General features: G+C 44.1%; 1 protein-coding gene across 1 annotated transcript in view; it reads right to left on the bottom strand.

Moving 5' to 3' along the window:
- Nucleotides 1-26,774, bottom strand: part of TRHDE (thyrotropin releasing hormone degrading enzyme) — a 295,375-nt gene that overhangs the window by 229,811 nt on the left and 38,790 nt on the right. The gene's annotated exons all lie outside the window — the stretch shown is intronic.

Genomic DNA, 26,774 nt, shown 5'->3' on the forward strand with positions numbered 1-26,774 from the left:
AGGCAGTAGCTTTCTTGGACTATTAACAAGGACAGCACCAGGAGTGTTAGAAATGCTACCTTTGATTTAAGGGATGGGCACAATCACAAACTAGAAACTATTAATAGCTCCATTCTCTATGAATTTATCTAATCAGCTGAACACAGGAGAATTAACACCATATCTGATGCAGTGAATTTCAGTTTTACGATGTATTGAATAAAAAAAATGTTACTTCTTGCTGGTTCTGAATCTCTATGCATTTAGCTTCAAGGGATGATCTCAAATTCTAATTCTGTGACAGAGGGAGGTGATTTTTCATGGCATGCATAATTTTAAATATCTTTACAATGTTTACACATTGCCCTTTTTTTTCCTAAGAAAGAAATGCTAAAATAGTTCTTCAAAAGAAAACTGCTCTTCTCCCCTATTAATTTTACTTGCCCTTTCTAGCTTTCTAATATTATTTCTCAAAGATATTAGAAAATGGAGAAACTGCAGACATCCAGACTCATTAGGCAGCATTAGTGCATTTTCTGTCTCTGTAGTAATTGTCCTAGATTTTTGCACCCCAGGTATACGAACTTAAAGCAAACCACAGCAGAAAAGTATATAAGGTCATTTTTATATCAGCATTATTACATTTATAATCTATTTACTAATTATTCCAAGCAAGAATATGTAGGATTTTTTAATATTGGCTTTTTACTTGGTTGATATTTTATAGCATTATCTTCCATTATTCCTTATCCCTTTCCTGATCCACTGCCAACTCAAATTCTATTTGTTTGAGAATTAAAGGATAATCAATGTGTATACAGCCAATGGGAGTGACAGCCAAAAGTCAAAAAGCAGAATATGGATTCATACTTTGTATTTTAAAATCTGTATTACTGAATGCCAACGTGTCTGTTAAAAGTGCCACAAATCAAGTCCAAAATTATTGTTGGATTATTTCCATGCCTATTGCTGCCCCCTTTGCTACAGTTTCCTTGACTCTACTGGAAGCCAAGGAACATGAGATTTTGGGCTACATGCCTACCAAACTCTGATATCCTCTGTTATCTGATACCCACAGGTCACAACTGCAGAGATATTGGATTTTGGGGTGAGGGGGGGTGAGGGAAAAGCTGAAACTAATAGTTATGTTTTGTGTAATTTACTTGTGTAAATTACTGGCAGTGGGGCAAAGCCATTAAAAATCAGGCAACCTGTTGCTGTTCAGATGGGACTTTGGCTTCAAAGAATAGAGGATGCCATTGCACTGAATGTAACATGTGCACCTATGGAATAAACTGAAAATCATCCCTGCTGATTTTTCCTACCTTCATATGAATTGCTGTTGAAAACTAGGTTTTGTACTTCCAAACTTAAAAACAGTGTTTGCAATATACTTTGACAAAGCAGAGGTCACTAGATTTTTTCATGGTCACTGCTTTATTTCTAGAGGTAGGAGGTCAATGTGCTCTCCCCTTTTCTCCTCCTTGATCATGTTTGCGTCCTTTTCTCTCACTCTGGTCATGCCTCTGCATCCTGTGTCAGTAATTGCAAGTGCAGAAGGTCAGGCGTAGATCAGAGTTATTTATGGCACATAAAAGTATCACCAGACTGCAGGAATGTGACAGACCATGAAAAACAAACAAGTTCAGAAGCCAAGGTTCTGTGCTGACAAATCCAAAATCCAGGAATCAGAAGAGGATTGCAGTCATATACCAATCCAAAGGTCAGTTGGGAATAAGACGCAAGATTCAGGAGATCATGTCTAATTTAGGAAAGCTGTTTGCCAACAAAAGTCTGACTCTCAAACCCATTGCTTTTATAGCAATGACTCGTGTGTTTCTATTTCCCTGAGAAACACATCTTTCTTTTAAAATGATTCATTGAAGGTTGTCCTTGGAATATCTGTATCTAATTGTTTGAACTTTCTAAATAACAAAGAATTTTTTCCTCAAACTTTAGGTTGGATAACTCAGCCTGCTACTATTCTTTTGCAATAGGCAGCTGATTATCTGACTGCTCCTGACTTAAAAGCTAAGACAGTGTTGGTGAACCTTTTCGGCACTCTAGTGCTGAAACGGGAGCGCGCCACGCATGGGGGGGGAGTACCAGAAACCAGAAAAGCAATTCCCCGGTGCGCAGGTGCGCACCAGAAAACTGACCTTCCAGTTTCCAGCGTGCGCATGTGCTCCGGTCATCTGGTCTTTAGTTTCTGGTCCGCATGTGCATGTGAAGACTAACTGGCTGGCGTGCATGTGAATGGCAGAAGCTGGAAGCTCAGGTTCCTGGCACTCACATGTGTGCCAGGGAGCTGCTCTTCCTGTTTTTGGCACTCCCGCGCACATGAAGATCAGCTACCAAGTGTGTGCCGGAATAGCAACAGGCAACAGCTGGCATGCCAGGAGAGATGGCTCTGTGTGCCACTTCCAGCACACATGCCATAGGTTCGCCATCATGAAGCTAAGATATTCCGTAGATATCTAACATGTAGATATCAAGCTCACGGGTACTTGAAGTCAGAGCTTGTCAGTCTCTGCTTTTCCAAAGTCTAACTCATCAGTCATGCAGATAACACTACTCTTCCCAAAGACCTCTAGCTAGGACCGAGCTGGTAGTTGAACAATATGATTCTACACACTGCAAATCAATTATAAATAGCTGCAACTGTGATCCTGACTTTCAGGCAACATGATTAACATGACAGCAAACACACATTCATTTAGCCAAAAAAAAAGCTCACACCTTTAGTAAAAGAACACTCCTTAAATACAATTATTCAACTCTATAAATTTGTCAACCTTCTTGCAAACCATGTTTTTACCCTCCTAATCACTTGTTCTGCCACAAGGTTCTAACTACTATTGTCTAAAGAATGCTGGAAGATTATCAGTCTAAACAAATACTTAAGTCCAGATGCCATGTAGATAAGGGATGCACAATTTTTGTCAGTTTGGGGATCAGGTTTTGTACCGCATGTTATGGGGCAAAACTGGGCAATGATAGACTACAATGTAAAACCTTAAATTGTGCTCCTTAATTTTCCCTAAACTTCAAAAAGGTAAAAAGGGATTCAGATTTTGGAATTGAACCACTCTTTACCTTTGATATATCCCATGATATCAATTTATAATATCAAAGGATAACATTAGAATTTGAAGAATGTTATCACGGCACATGTGTAAGGGCAATTCAGAAAGTAAGATTAATAAAAATATTTTTATGAAAAAAACCTTTCATAGTGATTGCTTCTCCATCCATTCCATCCCAATTTTTTAAAAATGTTTAAAAATAATTTACTTCTAAAAATTTGGCAGGAACTAAGGAGAAGACACAGAAAGATGACTGAATTCTGTAATCCTTTATTTATATTTACAATGAGGGATGCGTTTATATAGTGTTTCTGCTCTTCTGTATGGAGTTAACATGTAATCAAATGTACCTAAAGCCAATTCTGCCTGGTAGTTCTACCTGTCTTAGTTACAGTTGCTATGGGAATGAAGATTCAGGTTGAGAACTTTTAAAATAAATAAATAAACAGAAAGAAGTCAATAGCTGGCAGCTGGGTATTAATTGTAAGAGAACCAGAACTAAAAAATGAAAGAAACAGAGCAGAAAACTAAGAATGTATTGATAGAAGTGATATGTTCTATAATTAAAAGAGCGGTTTTATGAGTAAACTTGCTTCTTGAAATCATCCAAGGATTACAAATGATTGATGACTCTAAACCAGGGCTGTCAAACTCATGTCATCACGGTGCTGTCACATGATGTATCAGGAGTTTTCCCCCTTCACTAAACTAGGTGGGGCCTGGCCAGCGCGTGATGCATCCGGCCAGTGGCCTGTGAGTTCAACAGCTCTGCTTAAACCTTCTTTTGATTATTTTATTATCTCATTACAAATGAGATAACAGAAAAAGTTCTACAGTCTTTCAGTTGTGGTACCAAATGCCTTGCCGATTTGGAAAGGAGAAAAGTATGCTATTTGAGAGTGCTGTTTTGGGTTATTTTAAGTTATCCATTATATTCAAATATGCTTTTCTTTTTGTGATCTCATAATGTGGATTTTTGTAATATTTTGTAATATGTTATAGTATAAGCTACATTATGACTTTAAGAGTAAACATCATTCTACAAAAAAAATTGAAATTGGAAAAAAATTAAAACAAATAGGTACAATAATACTGCTATTTTATCACCAAAATAACAGCAGATAAAGTGTTGTTAGGATGTTTGAATGACCACTAGTGTAACAGAACAGAACAGGCCTTCTAGTCCAACCCCCTGCACAAGCAGAAAACCCTATACCATTCCAGACAAGTGGTTGTCCAGTCTCTTCTTAAAAACCTCCAAATATTGGTTAGGTTGAGTCTCTCTTTGATTATTTTCCACCCATTGCTTCTTGTCCTGTCTTCAGGTGCTTTGGAAAATAGGTTGACATCAGGGGTGGGTTCCGGCAGTCACTACAATTTTTATTGTACTGCGCAAGCGTGAAGCTAGAAAAAATTTTGGGTAGGTTTTGGTGATGTGAAGCTGCAATAAAGTATCCTAGATGTTTTGTTTGTTCAAGACTATCATTCAATCAAAGGAAAGGAATTCTTTGCAAATTTCTTGAAAAGGAGAATCATATTTATTCATAATTAACGGAAAAATCCCACACACCCCTGCATGCATCCTGCTCCCTCCCATATGTTAATTGCAATTTCACTTAGATCATAATTCTATTTTTATTCTTTTCAGAAATATTTATCATTTATGGTTTTATTGCTTTTAATGTTGTAGGCCACCCAGAATCACTTCAAAGCAAGATGGGCGGCAAACAAATTTAAGAAATAAATAATGCTTATGAACTATTTTTATAACATTGTCTGATTTGTATTTTATATTAGAACAGTTCTAGTGCTGAGCTGTCACTATAATGCAACATACTAACAGAGGACGTCAACATATCCACTATCAAAGAAAAGAAGATTTTTCACTGAGCAACAGTCACATGAAGCAGTCATACTTTCATCATCAACAAATATAAGATTGTTGCCATCTACAACAATAATGTAGGATCTATTTGTCTGTGAGTGTTTCCCCCATATAGGGTAAAATAATGAAACCACCACATAAAAAACTGAAAGACAGGTGTTATTCAAAATGCTACCAGCAAATTTCCACACACACTCTGATTTTAAGTTAAACTTCTTGAGGAATTCATATCCTTGGGGAAATAAAACATCCGGACAGAAACTGAGCAATGTAGTATGTGCAGTACAATGGAGTGAGCCATGTGCAGATCTGTACATTGGGGAAACAAAGCAACCACTTCATAAATGCATGGCATAACATAGGACAACAAGCACATCGGGACTACATTAAACAGTTCATCTGCATTTAAAAGACACAGGCCACTCTTTTGAAGACAACAAAGTCCATATTTTGGACAGAGATGATCACTGGTTTGAAAAAGTGATTAAAGAGGCCATTTATGTCAAAACTGAATAGCCCTCTCTCAACAGAGGGAGAGGGATATGATGTTATCTATCTCCAATCTACAACACAGTCCTTTCAACAGTTCCAAGAAGGCTCCACACCAATTTGCACCACTCAGGTGACCCTGATGACAAAGATAAACCTCAATTATCCAGCATGCATTAGCAATGTTTTTGGTCCTTTCTTTACCATGTAGGATTCTGACTGTGTTACATAACCCTAAAGTTAGTTCATAACCAATTTTGTTGTATACATGATGTAAAATGACAATAAATGCTATACTATGCTTCTAAGTTTATTTGGTTACCATATGAAATTAAGAATATTGTATGCATGCTCTGATAGTTTGTTTGTTTTTTGTATTGGAATGTAGATTCTACTCCTTCAATTTACTGACCTTACAGACCTTACAGACTTGAGATAAGATGTGCATACTTTTCCCTTTTTTATTAAACCTACCTGTTGAATATATTAAGAGCAGATGGATTGGAAGAGGATCAGCAAGGTTTTAAAATTGGAGGAAGAAATATGAATAACCTGTGCTATGCAGGTGATACTACTCTGATGGCCAATCTACAAGAACCACAGTAAAAACATAAAATTAAATTTAAATTTAAAGACCAAACTAATGAGAATATATAGAGCAAACAGTTTTAGAACAGACAGCAAAGATACAGTAGTAGTAGGCAGCTTCTGCCTTTTAAGATAACCCATCAACAGTAAAGGAGCAAACAGTCAAGAAATATGCCTAAGACTAGAACTTGGCAGAGTACTTGTAAAGGCCTTTAAAAGATATTAAGATGCCATGATGCCATACTACAAAGATCATACTAGTGCATATAATAGTACTGTATTCCATGTTCTCCCTTTCTGGGAGAGGGGCGGTCTAAAAATCTAAGAAATAAATAAATAAATAAATACCCTATAGAAGCAAATACAAGTACATGACTTTGATGATGCATGATAGGAAAATTATTGACACTTGCCTGTTGTGGCCCAGCCGGTGCCGGTGCCGCTGCCACCAGACTCCGACAGCGAGGTGTCCTCTGAGTCGGCTCAAGAGGAGGTGGGGGACCCTGGACAGGGTTCCGACGCTGAGCAGGGCGCAGAGAGGCTGGTTGGCCACCAGGGGGCGCCTGAGGCATGGAGCAGTGGTGAAAGCCAAAGGAAGGGGGCTCCTGATGTCATGCCTTGGTGCAGTGGAGAGGAGTCACAGGACAGTGAGTCAGACAGCAGTGAGCTATTAGATGCTCGTTACCGACGTGCTACCCGGCGTAAGGAGCAATTGAGCAATTACCGGAGATAATGGCTCTCAGCTGCTGATCATTAGACTCCTCTCCAGACTATAAAGGGACTGCTTGTGGACACACCCTTTGCAGGAATCAACTGATCATTGGAGTTGGAGAAGCTCAGATCTGTGTCGTACTTTGGCAGGCTGGATTGCTGCTAAAGATTTTACCTGGATTACTGTCAATCTGTTCCCTGGACCTTGGCTGCTAAGGTGATTATCTGGAGCTTGGTAGCTGGATTGCTGCCAAGGGGTGTCGCTGTAGCTGGATTGCTGCCCAGAGTGCTATCTTGACCTTGGCAGTCTGGATTGCTGCCAAGGTGGAACCTGTATGTCAATAAACATCTTTGAAGAGACTTTGTGTCGGAGTGTCTTGGTATACAAGAGGAGGGGGTCAGAACAGATTGATTCCTGCCCCAAACAAAACTCCATTAAGTTGCAATGGAGCAACTACAAGCTGAGATGACCCAGTTGGCTCAACTGATTGCTTTGCTGGCTGGTCAGGTCTCTCAGCTTCAGGGGCTTGCAAACCCCCTCCAGCCAAGGAGGAAATGTCCAGTGGCTACACCAGACAAGTTTGATGGCAAACAAGCAATGTTTGCAGCGTTCCTGGGCCAATGCCAGCTGTTTATCAGCTTGAGAGCGGAGGACTTTCCCACTGACCGGACGAAGGTGGGATTTATCATCAGCTTGCTCTCAGGCACAGCAGCGAGGTGGGCCACTCCATTGCTCTCCCAACCGAGCCCCCTGCTGGACGATTTTCAGGGTTTTTGTAACCATCTCCGGCTGATGTTTGAAGATCCCATTAAGGGGGAAACAGCCACCAGACTCCTGAAAGAGTTGCACCAGGGGCGTGGTTCTTTGCAGGATTATGTCAGTGAATTCCGGCTGCTTAGTCAGGACTCTGCTTGGAATGAGCCAGCCCTTATGGACACTTTCCAGGACGGCCTATCAGATGGCCTGCAGGACGAGCTTGTGAGGGTGGACAGGCCTCCAACGTTCGACACGTTGGTTCATTTGTGCCTCCGGATAGACGCCCGGCTGCAGAGGCGGAGGCCTCGCCGCGTGTCCCAGGAGACCAGTAGGGTGCCGGTCCCTCACGAGACTGCAGTTGCACGGGAGGAGCCCATGGAGTTGGGTGCCGCCAAACCCCGCTTGTTGCGCACGGAGATGGACAGACGGCGTGCAGGGGGGTTGTGTTTCTACTGTGGGGATTTTGGACACTTGGCTTTGGTTTGCCCCAAAAAGGGTAGGGGGGCTGTGCGGACTGCGGCCTCCCCTCAGCAACGTGTCGGGAAACGGGCGGGGCCCAATCTGAGGGAGACTTCGGGTCGGGCACAGGCCGGAACAGAGGCGGAGGGGCCTCCACGACATCTGATTCTTGCAGCGCACATTCTCTTGTCGGGTAGTCCGCAGGGAATACCAGCCCATGCCTTGGTCGATTCCGGGGCTACCACGAATTTTATGGATGCAGCGTTTGTCACTAAATATCACGTCCCTCTGTGCCCGGTAGACCCTCCGATGCGAGTGGAGACCATTGACGGCCGGGTGCTTCTGTCTGGGCCCATCAAGAACGCCACGCAGCCTTTGTGCCTGATCCTCGGGGAGCATGAGGAGGCCATTCAATTTTACGTGGCTTCGGGTCTGCATTTCCCCGTGGTGTTGGGCTTGGCTTGGCTGCGGGCGCACGATCCCCAGATCTACTGGTCGCAGAACCGCATTTCGTTCCCGTCCTTGCAATGCGTGGACCATACCCGTCATGTTTGCGCGGCTCAGGTGCCCAGTTCGGCCGAGGTGACAGTGCCGCCGGATTTAGCGGAGTTCGCGGACGTGTTTAGCGAGCAGGAGGCGGATCAACTGCCACCGCACCGGCCTTACGACTGTCCCATTGACCTGGTACCTGATGCGAAACTCCCGACGGGCCGCCTATACTCCATGTCTGAACCGGAGTTGGCCGCATTGCGGGACTTCCTTGACAAGAACCTTGCCCGGGGTTTTATCCGGCCTTCGTCTTCGCCCTTGTCTGCCCCGGTTTTGTTCGTCAAAAAGAAGACCGGGGATCTAAGACTTTGTTGCGATTACCGGCGCTTGAACGCCATCACGATCCGTAATCGCTACCCGTTGCCTCTGATTCCCGAGTTGTTGGAGCGGCTCCGGGAGGCCGTGGTGTTTACCAAACTGGACTTACGTGGAGCTTACAATCTGGTTCGAGTCAGGGCGGGGGACGAATGGAAGACAGCCTTTGGCACCCGATACGGACATTTTGAGTATACGGTCATGCCGTTCGGGTTGACCAATGCCCCAGCTGTCTTCCAACATTTTATGAACGATATCTTTCGGGACCTTTTGGATCAGTTTGTCGTCATCTACCTGGACGACATCTTGATCTACTCTACGTCCCGGAAGGATCATCAACAGCACTTGCGTCAGGTCTTGCAGCGCCTTCGAAAGCATCGCTTGTTTGCCAAGCTGGAGAAGTGTCAGTTCTGGCAGACCACCATCGAGTTCCTGGGGCACTGTATTTCCCCTGAAGGAATTGCGATGGAGCCAGGCAAGGTGGAGGCATTACGAAGTTGGCAATCTCCTCGACGGATGAAAGACGTTCAGAGACTCCTCGGATTTGCCAACTACTACCGGTCCTTCATCCCCGGCTTTGCTTTCTTGACCGCGCCCCTCACTCGGCTCCTGCAAAAGAAAGTGCCGTTTCACTGGGGGTCCACGGAACAACAAGCGTTCGTGGCCTTGAAGCGCGCTTTTACAAAGGAGCCGATCTTGAAACACCCTGATCCCCATCGCCCCTTTGTAGTCGAGGCGGATGCGTCCGACATCGCGGTGGGGGCGGTGTTATTGCAGGCTCACGCCCCTGATGGCACCCTTTTCCCTTGCGCCTATTACTCTCGGAAACTCAATCCTTCCGAGCGCAATTATACCATCTGGGAGAAGGAGTTGCTGGCTATCAAGGCGGCGTTCGAAGCCTGGCGACATCACCTGGAGGGGGCCAGGCATCAGGTCGAAGTCCGGACAGACCATCGGAATCTGGAGTTTTTGACAACAGCCCGGAAGCTCAATCAGCGCCAGATCCGGTGGTCTCTGTTTTTTGCCCGGTTCCACTTCAAGGTCACGTATATCCCCAGTGCCTTGAACCAGAGGGCGGATGCCCTATCTAGAAAGCCGGAGTACTCAGACCCTGTTGACTCCCTGCCCCCCCGGACGGTCCTACCCGTCGAGTCCTTCGCTGCAATCCAGGAACCCGTGGATTTACGGTCGTTGATACGGAATGCGCAGCGAAACGACGAGTGGGTGGAACAACGGCGGGCAGAGGTAGGGCCGACATCCCCGTGGACCTTTGACGAGGACCTTTTGAGGTATCGGGATCGGCTCTACGTGCCTGCAGGACCGCTCCGTGGATTGGTTCTCTCCCAATGTCATGACACTCCGGCAGCGGGACACTTTGGCCTGTTCAAAACTTTGCACCTGGTTTCCCGTACGTTTTGGTGGCCTCGCCTGCGACACGACGTGCAGACGTACGTCACATCATGTGTGCAGTGTCGACAGGCCAAATCAGCGACGGGAGCTCCTCCAGGCTTGCTACAGCCATTGCCGACCCCGGACAGACCCTGGGGAGCCGTGTCCATGGACTTCTTGACGGAACTGCCTCCGTCGTCCGGTTTCACTACGGTCCTAGTGGTGGTGGACATGCTCACCAAGATGGCGCATTTCATCCCCTGCCGGAGATTGCCGACAGCCCGCGCCACCGCCCGCATGTTCATCCAGCACGTGTTCCGGCTGCACGGCCTACCTGACCGGGTCGTCTCCGATCGTGGTACACAATTCACGGCCCAGTTCTGGAAAGGGCTGATGGCCGCTCTTGACGTTCAAGTTTGTCTGTCCTCGGCGCACCATCCCGAAACCGATGGAGGGACGGAGAAGGTGATTGGGATTCTGGAACAATATCTGCGCTGCTTCGTGAACCAGCAGCAGAACAATTGGGCGGAGTACCTCGCCGTGGCGGAGTTTGCGTTCAACAACTCGCAGCACTCCTCCACACGGACGACGCCTTTCATGGCGAACGTCGGGTACCACCCTCGTTTTTTCCCCCTCACCCCCGTGGACTCTCCGGTCCCCGCAGCGCAGGATTTCCTCTCTGAGCTTCAGGCGGTTCACCAGATGGTGCGCCGCTACGTGAATCAGGCGAAGGAGGATTACAAGCGGGTGGCGGACAGGTCTCGCCGTGCTGTGCCGGAATTGGCCGTGGGTGATCGCGTGTGGTTGTCCACGCGGCATCTTCCGTCCCACCGGCCTACGAGGAAGTTGGACCACCGGTATCTGGGGCCGTTCCCTGTGGAGGCCGTTATCAATCCGGTGGCCTATCGCCTGACCCTCCCGCGCTCGATGCGAGTACACCCGGTGTTCCATCGCTCGCTCCTGATCCCTGAGCGGTCGGATTGTCCTCTCCGACGTCCCTCTTCGCCCCTGCCGTCGTCGCCTGACGTGCACGCACGGCCATCGCACAGAGTGACCCGGATCCGTGACTCGAGATGGCTCAAGGGTCGGTTCCAGTATTTGGTCGACTGGGCGGACGAGGACTCGGACGGTGGGACCTGGACCGATGCGACGGCTGTGCATGCTCCAGCTTTGGTGCGGGCCTATCATGGACGTTTTCCCTCCCGACCGCATCCCGAGCGTCAGGCCCGGGGGAAGGGCCCTGCGGTGAGGGATAGTGTTGTGGCCCAGCCGGTGCCGGTGCCGCTGCCACCAGACTCCGACAGCGAGGTGTCCTCTGAGTCGGCTCAAGAGGAGGTGGGGGACCCTGGACAGGGTTCCGACGCTGAGCAGGGCGCAGAGAGGCTGGTTGGCCACCAGGGGGCGCCTGAGGCATGGAGCAGTGGTGAAAGCCAAAGGAAGGGGGCTCCTGATGTCATGCCTTGGTGCAGTGGAGAGGAGTCACAGGACAGTGAGTCAGACAGCAGTGAGCTATTAGATGCTCGTTACCGACGTGCTACCCGGCGTAAGGAGCAATTGAGCAATTACCGGAGATAATGGCTCTCAGCTGCTGATCATTAGACTCCTCTCCAGACTATAAAGGGACTGCTTGTGGACACACCCTTTGCAGGAATCAACTGATCATTGGAGTTGGGGAAGCTCAGATCTGTGTCGTACTTTGGCAGGCTGGATTGCTGCTAAAGATTTTACCTGGATTACTGTCAATCTGTTCCCTGGACCTTGGCTGCTAAGGTGATTATCTGGAGCTTGGTAGCTGGATTGCTGCCAAGGGGTGTCGCTGTAGCTGGATTGCTGCCCAGAGTGCTATCTTGACCTTGGCAGTCTGGATTGCTGCCAAGGTGGAACCTGTATGTCAATAAACATCTTTGAAGAGACTTTGTGTCGGAGTGTCTTGGTATACAAGAGGAGGGGGTCAGAACACTTGCCCAAATGATCGCCCTTCGGACATGTTAAACAAAGATCAGCTCGAGACTACTTCCGGCAGCCGAAGGCGACAGTCGCGTGCATCCGCCTTCTCGCTTTTTCGGTGGGCTCCCGCGAAGTCTAGTGGGAGCACAGGGTGCCTTGGAGGGGCGCCCTACCGCAGGGGCAGCTTGCTGGGACCCCCTGGAACGGCGGCGGCCATGGGGGGGTCTCCAGCTTTGCCCCAGGAGCCGGAAAGCGTAGGGAGCGCGCGGAATGCCACCGCGCACTTCGCCGAACCCAGCCTGGAAGGAAATGATCAATTTGAATGAAACAGCTGAAGTGCGGTGAGGTGAGGGGTCTCCCCAGGTCTTTTACTGTCTTTACTCTATTGACTGTTCTGCAGTTTTTTGGGGGGGGACTCTGTTTCAACCTTTGGAGGAGTTAAGATTGGATGGGGGGGAAATTTCCACCCCCCTTGGAAAAGCGGCGCTTGGAAAATCTCTCCCTTTTATGGGGGAGAGAGAAAGTTTAAAATCTACTTTCACTTCCCTTAAATAATGGGGAATTTTTTTTCTTTTTTGACTACAATTGCGAGAGAAAGGATGGCTGAACTGATTCTTCTCTAAACTATGCATGGGAACTTTGATCTTGTTGTTTCCTGACCACCTGTACTGGCTGAGCCAATATGGCCAACTTCCTCCTCCTTCTTTGTCTTCATGTATGAGACTCCTCCCTTGGAAAACTTTATGGCTTTCAACTAATTTCCACCCCAGAGACCTCCAGGAGCCTCTTCAAATACGTTTTTCCCCTGGATTTGGAATATTTTGACCCACCTATTTGCTCTAGTTTTGTACCAGACGATTTATTCTCCTTTGGACTTGCTTGCCTGGTGATCCCTACCAGCTGTGCTTTCCCACAGACACCATTTCTTGTATAGAACAATAACTATCTCTGAGCCTCATGATGGGTCCAAAGAAGTTACCACCTCATCGGCCCCGACATCTTCCACGTCCAGCCCGATTGCTCTCCAGTCACAACTGGTATCTTTTTTACAACCTAAAGCCCCTGAAGAGAGTGCAAAGGATTTGTCTATTCATCAGATGCTTCAATCCATCTTAAAGGGACAGGACAAAATAAAAAAACAACTGCAGGACTTAAATGAACAGCTCAGAGAGACGAAACAACAAACCATACGGAATGAACAGAGGATAGATGTACTGGAGGAGGGTGCGGTTGGGATGAGAAACGAGGTGAAGACAATCCAAAGGAGGAATGTAGAATTTGAAAACCACATGATAAAAATGGAATTTGAAAGGATGTCTTTTTTCCTTAGGTTCCAAAACTTGCCAGAAGTTGAGAATGAAGATCTTAAGGAGATTATGACCATAATACTAGCAGAATATATTAATAGGGATAAACAACAGCTTTGGTGGGATATTGACCTGATCTATAGGATTAATTCAGCCTATGCAAGAACACACAATGTTCCAAGGGAAGTTCATGTTAAATTTCTTAGAAAAACCACAAGAGATGAGGTTCTAGGAGCTCAAACCATTAAAATATAAGGATAAAGAAATAACCATTCTTAAACAGATCCCAAAGAAAGTAAGAGATAAGAGAAGGAAATATTCCTTCTTAGCAAAAAAAATATACAATAATGGGGTCTGGTTTAGGTGGCTGTTACCAGAAGGCATGCTGATTTTTTGGGAGGGCAGTAGAATTAGAATCAACACAGTTGTGGAAGCAGAGGCTTTCACTAAAAGCATAGTGCTCTCTTAGGTGAAATGGGGGATGTTACACAAGAAACAAAGGAGGGAGGGGCTGAGGCTCTGCCAGTGGACGGGGGGGAGGATGGGACAACTAGAAGACTCAGATCACAAAAGTGATTTGAAACATTATTGCAATTGTTGTTACAATGTACCTTTAGGGAAGTGATACAAAACAAAATGATTGAAACATACTGATGATTTTGTGTTAAACTCAAAACTGCTAATACCTATGTAAATGTTGATATTTTTCTATTTTTGTCTGTAAAAGTTGTGAGACCTGGGGGGGCTTCTCCCCCCCCCCCCGATGTAGCTGTCAAAATGTTTTATAACCTTTTAACCCTTTTTCCCTGTAAAACTTTTAAAACCAATAACATTTGGACAATAAAAACAAAACAAAGATCAGCTCTTTGGAGAAGCACAAATGCTGGGAAAGGTGAAAGGAAAAAGAAAGAGGATGACCAGATGACCAGTAGTAAGATGGATATATTCTATTATAGTAATGACCTACAGAGTGAGAAGCCCTGACATACTGTATATTCATTAGGAGAACCATGTCAAATTGGGAAGATAGTTAATTGTGATAGAAATAATCCATCTATTATACGATTTCTTTTGATTTTCAAAAGCAATCAGGGTTATTTATATTTTCCATCTTAATAACCAGATGTTAGCCCTCTCAGGTAAAATAGGAAACACAACCAGATGAGCTAATTCTACTTTATTGTAAGACTACATTAACAGAATCTTACATATTTGAAAGTACAAACCTCCTTCCGGGAACTTTAATTGCCTGATCCACTGGGTGGGTCTTTATCTGACCATTAAGCATATATGAGCTCCCCCTTCTCTTCTCTGATTGTTTACTAGATCATCTCTTCCCTTCATCTCTCAAGGTCACTCTTACATGCCATTACATCAATGCAATAATTTACATCGGCCACATCATTTCAGTCATGATGTGTGTTCAGAATCAATAAGAACAATTTTATGCACAAGAAAGTAGTGGGTTACAATGGCTTACTATGGTTGAATAAGCAAGTAATTGACTTGTGATAGAAATGTAATTGAATAATAAAGAATGCTTATTTACTTCATTTTGTTTTATTTTACTTAACATTAACAACTGTGTCAATACATGATCTACATTAGGAGTGCACTTACCAACTACAATGGACCAACAACTCTGCCACTAAGCAATGCAATCATAAAGTGAAACATCTCATGACAACACTCATATCTCAACAACAGCTTCAACTGTTGTTGTTAAGTAAACCGCTGCAGTCATTGAAGGTAATGTCATTTGACCATGGCTTGCAACTTCCTGCTGGTTTCCCCACTGACTTGGCTTGTCAGAGGCTGGTTGTGAAAGTGCAAATGGGGATCTCATATCACATGATGCTACAACTGTTATAAATGCACAATGGTTGCAAAGCACCCAAATCACAATCGTGTGACTGCAGGGATACTATGCACCAAGAATTAGACATAAATACCTTTTTTTAGCACTATTGTAACTTTAATGAGCATTTGGTAAGTTAAGCATTACCTATAATTATAGTTTATATAGCATGATGGAGCAATGTTGCTGTATTTAATGCTTCTTGTGATATGTGCCCCTCCCTTCCATAAAATTCTTGGGTTCCATTCAATAGCTAGGGCTTGGGTGATAGGCAGTTTATAAAGGAATGGATAAACTGTCCTATCAGCACTAAGGGGAAAAATATAGCATGCATGCCAACATAATTGAGCAAACTATTCTACCAAATAATTGAACTATTGATAAGCTCTTGGGTCCAATTTCAGATCCCTTAATAATACTTAGCATTTATACAGTTCACATATATTACCTCACTAATTCTTAAAAGCATCATGAGATAAGCCAAAACTATTATCTTCAAATAACAGTGGAGAAGCTAAGGAATGACTTGGATAGTCACAGAATGACTATCATGAGTTTATGCTTTCATTTTCCCACGCCTTGAAGGTCACCTCTGACATGCAGACAAAAGAAGCATGAAACCCCAAATACAATTCTGAATACAGCTACACTCTCTGAAGAACCTGATAGATTTCACATCATAATTCCATCTGTTGTTTTCTAGAATGTATTTTAACTACTAATTAATAGTTGTCTCCAATATGCTACAAAATGAAATACCTAGTTCTGTCATTGTACTGTTTAAAATAAGCAAAGTTCCTCCAGCATTGGCTGGATGCCAGAGGATATCCTAGAAGAACAGTTAAAGAGTATAATAAGAAATAATTTACTTCCATCATAAACTAAAAAAAGTTAATTCAACACTACTGAACTTAAATTTATAATAGTTTTGCTAGGTAATAAGAATATATTTAGTTGTAGGGATATACTTATAATCATATATAGATAAAGAAACAACATTAATAAACTCCTTAGGCATATAAACCTATAACAATATCCAGGCAAAACAGTGGCAGGCCAACATGCCTTAGCTAAGCAGCAGAAATGACATTAAGGAAATTGCTAGTTGCTGAGCTTTATGCTAGAATGAACAGAACTTCCCCAGACAAGGAGGAAGCTGTGTGATTGCCCATCTGTGCTCCAGGTAGTTGCTCTTCAAGAAAAGACTGGCAACATCTGAAGAAATTGTCAGCTATTCTCAAGTTGAGTGCCAAGAGCTAGGGAAGGCATCCCCAAGCTCAAAACCTCACACAGAAACCATTTAATGGACGTCATGCTCAATGAATCTGCTTTCTAACATAGATTTTTTGGGAACAAGGATTTAAAGTCATACAGACATACAACAAAACAGCCAAAGTTACATAGCACTCAACACTTAAATCTATACTGAAGTTCAAAGCAAAAAGGACAATACCAGGGTTTAATCAAAAATAGGTACCAAAATCCTTAAGACCTTATTTCCATGGTAATAAGATTGTTGGACCTGACCTTGACTGGATAGTGCTTCTATTTATCATGCAAACTGACAGAACTCTGGGATGAGCAGCAAAGGCTGGAAACTAAACTAGATATGCCAGTGCTAACCCAAATCTTGAGGATTTTCTACAACTGTATGAAGATTCTTCCCATTTGTCCTTTTTTCATCAAAGATGAAAAACAAGTAGGTTAAACATTATTACAACTCAGAATGAACTCTAAATTCTAAAGACAGAAAAAAACATGCCCCATTGAGCATGGCAAGGAGAGTTATGTTGTGATTATTGCAATATAATAGTTGTAAAGTAGTTTTAGTACTGCAACCTCTAACCATCATGACAGAATCAATACTATTCATCACAATATCTTGGAAAGCTATTTTTGACTAAAAATCTTTGAAGAACAATCTGAAAACAAAATTGTTTTCTAATTGCATTATAAGGGTGGGGTGTAAATACATTGTTATTTCAGCATATGGAAGCCATAATAATTTACTAAAGCAGTAAATGAACTATGTCTAGATCAGGGGTGTCCAAACTTGGGAACTTTAAGACTTGTGGACTTCAACTCCCAGAATTCCCCAGCCAGCTGGGGAATTCTGGGAGTTGAAGTCCACAAGTCTTAAAGTTCCCAAGTTTGGACACCCCTGGTCTAGATTGACTGGAATTCCTTTGTTATCGCTATAGTAACTTTGGCATTCTACTCTCTTTGAAACTATTTACTATGATTCAGTTGCTTACAGACTTGATCTCATGCCCAATTATATGGGCTTAAAAAACTACTTTGAAAAAAAGGCACATAGACATTCCTGACAGACTTGTATATTACATTACTATACATTTGTGTATAGACTGGGCTGGCATCTTATACTGAATAGTTACTACATTCAGAATAGCCCATGTTAATGGAAGCAGAGAGCCTGGATTCTTGAGGCTACAATCTGTCAGGCACACAATTATACAGAAAAAAAGCAAAGTCCATTAACAATGAAATATAGGGGGGGGGAGAACCAAAAGGAAGGGAAATGCCCATTTTATTCAGGCTCCTACAAAAAAAAATCCATTATAGGAGGAAGCATACTAATAGGTGAACTGATTGCAAGGCTGTGAATTTCCTCCCTCAAATTCACCTCAGAAGTGATCAACATTTTTAAAATTATATAATTGAATGAAGAACATCATAGCAGGAAGGAAGATAGCAAACATGATGCCTTGCACTCATACCCAAAGTTTTTGCTTGCCTAAGGAAATCTAAAATCTCTAGGCAATGAATCACTTCAACTAAGAAAAAAAAAGACTCCCAGGCACTTGTAGAAAGACTTCTAAAAAAGAAGCTTCACAAAGACAAATTAAGACTCTAAGATTATAAATATGAAGGGGAAATGAGAAGACTGAATCAATTAGAGAATTATTCATATTTTAGGATTCCCTTCTGAAAAGAGATCAAGGCCTGAATTAAGGATCAAAATGATTAATTGACTAACCAGCAGCCAACAGAGATACAGATAAGAAGTGGCAGATTTATACACCCAGTGAATCCAAACTGACAACACAGAGATTCTGCACTGTAAAAAAGGAAAACATTACAGTCCAAGCAACACAGACACACACATGCAGAAAGGCAAAATCTCCATCTGTGAGGGAGGTGGGTAGTTTTAAAATATAATATATAAATAAAAATAAAAATAAACAAAATTTATAAGCAAACATCTAAATATTTTTGCAGTGTTCAAAGGAAACAGTTTAAATTGGAAGATGTTGTATGCTCCCTTTCCAATATAAGAAACTTTTCAAAAATGAAATGTTTAAATTGTGGAATACAATTAAAGCATGCTTTATTATTTAAATTATATTTCCAGTCAGAAAATCTTTACTATTTGTAATATATTTCCTATTAGGATTTTTTTTTTAATTCTCTATTGGGGTTGCCTATTGTTAGATCGGGTGAATGAAGGCCCACTCAGGCTTCAGAGTAACAAACAGCTCTTTATTAGCACAAATCAACTATATATAATCCAGCGAAGGTTCAGTCTGACAGCAGCCCTTTTATAGGGAGCTGTCAGGCCCTTCAACCAATCAGATTGAATCTCTGTTCACGCCGGAACGGAGGACCTTGGTGTAAACCATTATCAATGTTTCTGGTATCTAAAACCCCTCCCCTCTTAGATGGGCTCAACCGACTTGTGACATAGTCATGCAGGTAGGCGGGCTTTCTGGTGGCTCGCCCAGACCTGCACAGTTCAGTCAGTGGGTGTTCTTCAGTCAGGTCGGATGGACCTGTTGTCTCCGCAGCTTCGCCTGGTGGAAGCTCCTGGAACTTCGCACAGGCCGCAGCTGGAGTTTCTGGAGCCAGTTCGCTCGGAACTCACTGCGGGCCTGCAACACTTACAGGTAAGTGCCCCGGTACCTTCGGGATTGAGTTATCTGTGGAAGAATTCATGCTCCTTTTGGGTAGGACTTTGGCTAACTCATGTAGGAGTTACCTCTGGTTGCCTAAGACTGGAGTTAGAGATGCAGCCACAGAGTTGGTCAATGTGCCGTCTCCAATTTCGACCGTCCTCAAGCTCTAATAGGTAAGAGCAAGGCCCGGTGATGCCTATTACTGTGGCAGGAATCCAAAGACTTCCCCCAGCGTAGTTGTGGCCGCAAACATGATCCCCTACACTAAAGTTTCTTATTTTGCTGGTCGAATCTGGGGGTGACGCGGCAAAGTTGTTTGGATGTAGCCGGTCTAAGTGGGACCTTAGCCGGCGACCCATTAGAAGCTTTGAAGGGCTTCTACCAGTGGTAGCACTTGGCGGGATGTGCTGTATGAGGAGGAATTGGTCATCCCGTGTTTGCCAATCTCCCGGGCCCATCCTGGATAGGGCTTCTTTTGCAGATCTCACCATTCTCTCCGCCTGACCATTGGAGGCCGGATGGAATGGCGCGACCAGGGCATGTCTGATTCCCTGTGCTGCTAAATAGGTCTCGAATTGCATGGCCGTAAATTACAATACAATACAATACAATACAATAGCAGAGTTGGAGGGGACCTTGGAGGTCTTCTAGTCCAACCCCCTCCCTAGGCAGGAAACCCTATACCGTTTCAGACAAATGGCTATCCAACATCTTCTTAAAGACTTCCAGTGTTGGGGCATTCACAACTTCTGGAGGCAAGCTGTTCCACTGATTAATTGTTCTAACTGTCAGGAAGTTTCTCCTCAGTTCTAAGTTGCTTCTCTCCTTGATTAGTTTCCACCCATTGCTTCTTGTTCTACCCTCAGGTGCCTTGGAAAATAGTTTGACTCCCTCTTCTTTATGGCAACCCCTGAGATATTGGAACACTGCTATCATGTCTCCCCTAGTCCTTCTTTCTATTAAACTAGACATACCCAGTTCCTGCAACCGTTCTTCATATGTTTTAGTCTCCAGTCCCCTAACCATCTTTGTTGCTCTTCTCTGCACTCTTTCTAGAGTCTCCACATCTTTTCTTGGGGCCTGTTGTCAGAGACCAAAATTGGGGCCTGTTGTCAGAGACTAAAACATCGGGCAGGCCATGAGTGGAGAAATGTCTCCGTAGTGCCTTGATGACCGCTTCTGCCGTGGTAGAGGTCATGAGGACTACTTCTAGCCATTTTGAGTAGGCGTCAACAACTACCATAAAGGTCTGGCCATGAACAGGGCCAGCAAAATCTATGTGCTTCCTAGACCATGATGCTTGAGGTCACTCCCACTCCTTAACGGGCGCCTCTGGTCTGGACTCCTGGCACGGTGTGCAGGTAGCCACCCATTCTTTTATCTCCCTGTCCATGTTAGGCCACCATACATAACTCCTGGCCAAAGATTTCATCCTGACAATTCCAGGATGCCCTACGTGCAAGGCTCTAATACTGCAATGCGCAGTTTGGTGGGAACTACGGCCCAAGCCCCCACATTAAACAACCATTTGTTACTGACAGTTCATCATGTTTGCAGTAAAACATTTTAAATTCAGACCTCACAGACACCTTGGGCCACCCCCTCCACACCCAGTTCAAAACCTGTCGGAATGTAGAGTCTTTTGCTGAGTGGCAGGCGACGTCACAAGACGAGACAGGACCAGCCTCTAGACAGTCAATGAGAAGGACTAGCATCTCGGGGGTAGGGTTTGCAAGCAGTTCAGGCGGTGGGCATCGACTCAAGGCATTGGCATACCTCAAGGTAGAGCCAGATCGATGGACCAGGCGATAACTGTAGGCCATGAGGAAGATTGTCCATCTGGTCATTCGCGGCGACAAAGAAGCAGGGGTAGACCGGTCCCCAGCCAGCAATCCCAGCAATGGTTTGTGGTCCATGGTAAGTTCAAAGTGACGTCCGTAGATGTACTCTTGAAACCATTTCACACTGGCGACTGCAGCCAGAGCCTCATGGTCCAGTTGGCTGTACTCGGCAGCAGACAATGTTCGTGAGTAGTAGGCGATGAGTGCCTCGGTTACATTGGGCATGCGGTGGCTGAGGACGACCTCTATGCCAAACGGGGAAGTGTCGCACGTTAAGACAAGTGGCAAGGTCTGGCTATATTGGACCAAAAACGTGTCTGCTGACAGCAGTTTCTTCACTGCGGCAAATGCGGCTGCTTCAGCTCTGCTCCAGGACCACTTGGCATGTTTGCTGAGTCACCGATGCAAAGGCTCAGCAACCGTGGCTTTCTGCTTGAGAAAAACACTGTAGAAGTTAAGGAGCCCGAGGAACGCCTGCAGTTCGGTCTGATTGCGAGGTGTAGGGATGTCCTGAATTGCCTAATTTTTTTGTTTGTCGGGTGAATCCCAGAGCCATCGATGAGGTACCCTAGGAATTCAACCATTGGCATGTTAATTTGGCATTTTACTTTTTTGAGGCGGAGGCCTTTGTCCCTGATTCTGGCCAAAACAGTTCCCAATCTTTTAAATAATTGCACCTTATTTGCAGCCGATACCAAAATGTCATCAAAATAGGGGATGACTCCTGGAATCCCCTGCAAAAGCCGTTCTATGACGCTTTGGAACAGTCCAGGGGCGATACTAACTCCGAATTGAAGGCGGGTGCATTTGAATGCCCCCCTGTGCATCATGATGGTTTGGGCCTCTGCCATGGCGCCATCTACAGGCAACTGCTGGTATGCTTGCGGCATTTCTAATTTTGCAAAAACTTTTCGGGGGCCTAATGAGTGCAGTAAATGCTGTACAATGGGTACAGGATAAGCGCTTTGCTGCAAAGCTTTGTTTATCGTGCACTTGTAATCCGCGCAGATGCGGACAGACATGTCATGCTTGACAGGTGTCACTATAGGGGTCTCCCAGCATGCATGATCTACTGGCTCTAGGATTCCCTGGCCAATCAATTTGTCTAGTTCCAAATCAATTTTAGGGCGGAGAGCAAAAGGTACTCTCCTGGGTTTTAGCCTGATGGGGGCTCCATTGGGGTCCAAGTTAAAAGATATTGGAGTCCCCTCATACTTACCTAGACCGGTGCCGAAGACGTCCTTGAACTCCTTAAGGAATTCCTCAGTGCTGTCATCTCGTATGGCATTGATTCTGGTCACTTCTAGGCCAGGGCTTCGAACCAGTCAAGCCCCAAGAGGCTCTGCAGGTCTCTGTTGACTACCGTCACTGGTAGCTGGCCGCAGAAGGTCTTGAATCTCACCTGGAAGGTGACCTGGCCCACAATGGGGACTCCGTTCCCCTGGTAGTCAGGAAGGCGGATGTCTGGAACCTTCAGCTGATGCTTTTTAAGGCTAGGGATAGTCTGTTTGAGTGCTGCCCAAGACCTTATGGTCAAGGATGACTCCATGTCAATCTCCATATTGCATGGAGAGTCCTCAATGAGGACTGTGGCTTTCAGCTTTTTTGGCCACTTCATGCAGACTTGGCCTATGGAGGTGTTGTAGGTGACTCTGGTGTTGCCTTCTGTTCGCTGTGGTGGCGGCTGCCATGCCCCTTGGTTGGGCCTCTGCTGGCAGTTAGGTATGTTTCGGAGCTTCCAGGTTATAGCGGGGCGATCGCTTCTGAGACTTGGCGATGTGCCCCTTGCGTTCGCAGCGTTGACAGATGTCATCACGGAAACGGCAATGTGTTCTGAGGTGGTTTCCTCCGCAGCCAGCGCGAGGCGGGAAACACGGTTCAAATTTTCTCACCAACTTGGTGCGATCACTGCGCATGTGGATGCTGTCACCTTTTCTCTCCGAGCCTTCAGGCTCTGTAGCCTCACAATGCATGTCTGCGCTCTTCCGCGCGCTCTTTGGACTATTTTGGCGCTGCAGGGTTTCCGTTGATTTAATTGAAGACTCAGTAGCCCTGGCTTCGTCTAGGGCAATTTGGAGAGTAAGATTAGTTTTTGCTAATAACCTCCTCTGCAGGCCAATGTCCCTAACACCGCATATGATGCGGTCAAGTAGTAGTTCATCAAGATCTCTAAACTCGCAGTACGCTGCGGCCTTTCTGAGCGCCGCAACATATTCGTTGATGGATTCCCCTTCTTTTTGGTTACGGATGTTGAATTCGTGCCTCCGGACGTATTTAGACGGTCTGGGAGCCTAGTGCCTCAGTGTCTGTTGTAGAACTTACCAAGCGACTGATTGGAGTGGCGTTGGCTCGGACAAATCCTTCGCTGTCTCGAACACCTCTGGTCCGCAATAGCTCAGGAACATATTCTTTTTCCGGCCTTCAGAAAGGCCCATGAGGTCGTTGGCTTTGAGGAAGCAATTGAACCTCATCATGTAGGATTCCCAGGGTTCAGTGACTGGGTTGTACGGAGTCAGTGTGGGCGTGCGTTGTCATCTTCTGTTCCTGAGCGCATTTGAATTTGCCGCTAAAAGATGGCTGCTCGATGCCGCACTGTGCTCCAGGCTGGATTGACTTGCTGGATTGTCGCGGTCTTTTTGTCTGCTTAGTTGCCTTCCAATCCCATCCTCGCCGCCAGTGTTAGATCGGATGAATGAAGGCACACTCAGGCTTCAGAGTAACAAACAGCTCTTTATTAGCACAAGTCAACTATGTACAATCCAGCGAAGGTTCAGTCTGACGGCAGCCCTTTTATAGGGAGCTGTCAGACCCTTCGACCTATCAGATTGAATCTCTGTTCCCGCCAGAACAGAGGACCTTGGTGTAAACCATTACCAATGTTTCTGGTATTAACACTTATACCAAGCAATTAAGGGACGTGATGGCTCAGTGACTAAGCTTGTCAATCAGAAACATCGGCAGTTTGGCAGTTTGAATCCCTAGTGCCGCGTAAAGGACTGAGCTCCCGTTACTTGTCTCAGCCTCTGCCAACCTAGCAGTTTGGAAGCATGTAAAAATGCAAGTAGAAAAATAGGAACCACCTTTGGTGGGAAGGTAACAGTGTTAAATGCACCTTCGGCGATTAGTCATGCCGGCCACATGACCATGGAGACATCTTTGGACAGCACTGGCTCTTTGGCTTTGAAATGGAGATGAGTACTGCCCCCTAGAGCCGGAACGACTAGCACATATATGTGAGGAGAACCTTTATCTTCACCTTTTATACCAAGCAAGGATGTTTCAGATCCAATATAGGTTTCCTCTGTTGACTGGTATTTAATGAAACACTTTTCCAAAGCCCTGTATATTAGCCAACTAAATGTAAGAAAAGGAGCATTAAATCCATTATGAAGATGGCATGGTGAAATGAAAGAAATATGCACTGCAATTTTGTCAGTGCTTCTAAGATCTTAACTCAAGGATCTGTTTTTCTGAGCCTGTAAACTGCCATTGAACGTAGGAAATAGTGCTATTTCTTTAAGACAGTATTTCTCATCCTTGGCAACCGGAAGTTGTTTGGACTTCAGCTTCCAGAATTATCTGCCCAGCATGCAAGTTGCCAAGGTTGAGAAACACTGCTTTTAGAAGCAGCCAATAGGCACAGAGAGGGTGCCTTCATTAGACACAAAGCTCCTGGGCTCATATGAATCCAAATATTTAATAGATGCAAGAATAGCCTAAAAATAGGTTTTATTATTTTTAAAAAGTTCAGAACATCAAAAAAATTTAAAACATCTCATTTTAGGGGAATTCAAACCGGATTGTGCATAGAACAGTTGGTTTTTGACAGTCTGCATTTGAATGGAACATGTTTCAAATGTTCAAACTGTTTAGAATGGTTTTGTTGTAGATTCAGACTTAAATGCAGTTGTTCCAGGCAGAAATTGGGAAGGAGGGTGTATTAGTGGGAGGAAGGAAAAGCTGGGATTGATGGGATAAACAAGGCAGTGGAGATGATGGGATAGAAGTCTGGTTTTTTATTGTAGAAATCATCTGATACGAAGCAGGTATACAGGCCAGTATATCAGGAGCGGCATTTGAGACTGAAGCAAGGGAAGTCAATGGGAAGAATGGGTGAATAGGTTGATGGATTACATTATGCTAAGAAATAATGGAAGCTGAAAGAAGGCAGAAAGGGGAGGAAGGAAAGGGCAGAAGGAAAGAAGGCTGCTAGGAAAATAGGTGTGAGACAAGCCAGTGCAAGAGTGAGGAGAAAAAAGAAGGGATGGAGGGGGTGACATGCACCAGCCTTAGCCTATTTGTTTCATATAATCACTCCAGCATCCCCAAAGCTAAAAGCAAGAACAATCAAAGCATTGTGGATTTTGCTTCTACTAAAGTGTGACTAATTTGAAGCTATTTAGCAGAATTTATGAAACATGATTGCTTGTTTCAGATTTGAAATGTTTATCTTTCATTTTATGCACACCTATACTTATGCACTCTAAGCAGATTAAAAAAACCATTCTGTTTTTTATTCATTATAATCATCATTATTAAACATGATAATCTCTAACTAACAAATTTTCTCATTACTATACAATAAAAAGAACTTTAAAGTCAAAATTAAAATAACCACAAAGAATTTTCAATCACAGATTATCATCACTGCAGCCACCAGCATGTGAATCTCCACAAAAGCTCTCAGTAAAAGGGGATGTTCATTCAGAAGATGACATTCTCAAAATAGTCTGGATCTTAGTATTGTAGGACTTTATTAATGATCAGAAATTTGCATTGTGCAGTGCAATGCTATAAGAACAGGTGTAACAACATCCTCTTCCTTAGACCAACATGGATGCCATGTTTTATATGATGGAAGTTTTCAAATTAGACACAAAGATAGTCTCAGTACAAATTTGGAGTTTACTAACATGTCCATCAAAGTTTTACACTGATTATCTTGTAAAAAGGGTATAATTACATACCAACAAAATTTCATAAAAGATATAAAGTAGATTCTGCTACTTTCCTCAATCTAACAACAAATGATATAATGATTTAAAAATGATTTAAGTCTAAAAGCACTAACAAGTCATGAACCCATGAATGAAAAATGTTATCCCATTATCAAGACTAGCAAATCTTCCACCTCTTTAGAATTATAGTCACTCACAATGAGATATCCATATTGTGTAGATTCATTTTCAGTTTGTTGATCTTCTACCAGCCAATACTAACGTGCATTCAGGAAAGTCACATCATTTCCTGAAAAAGTTATATAAAATAAATTGGGTGCCTCAAGTATACAAAGTACCCAACTCCAGATTTCTATTATCTTCCATTCCGAAGAGTATCTTGATGCCATCTGAAATCTGAGAGATAGGAACAAAACCATAGCAGAGCCATTCTATTTGTAAAACCATGGGAATAAGTGACATATAAATAAAACAAATACATAAATTTCAAAATCTCTCAGGCAGGGTGGTTTTGATTTAAATCAAGTCAATTTAAATCGTGATTTAAAACACTAGTAAAAAGACTTGATTTAAATCAACTCAATTTAAATCATAATTTTTAAAGAGCAACTGTCATCTCTGTCCCACAATGGCTCTTCCTCTGACATACTGTTGACTCACTGACAGTTCCATTCACTTTAATGGGACGGCTGGTGATGCGGCAGTGACACAACAAGGTGAGGGACATGGTAGGCAGCAGATG

Source organism: Natrix helvetica (assembly GCF_964273705.1).
Source record: "Natrix helvetica genome assembly, chromosome: 6".
Taxonomy (NCBI): Eukaryota; Metazoa; Chordata; class Lepidosauria; order Squamata; family Natricidae; genus Natrix; species Natrix helvetica.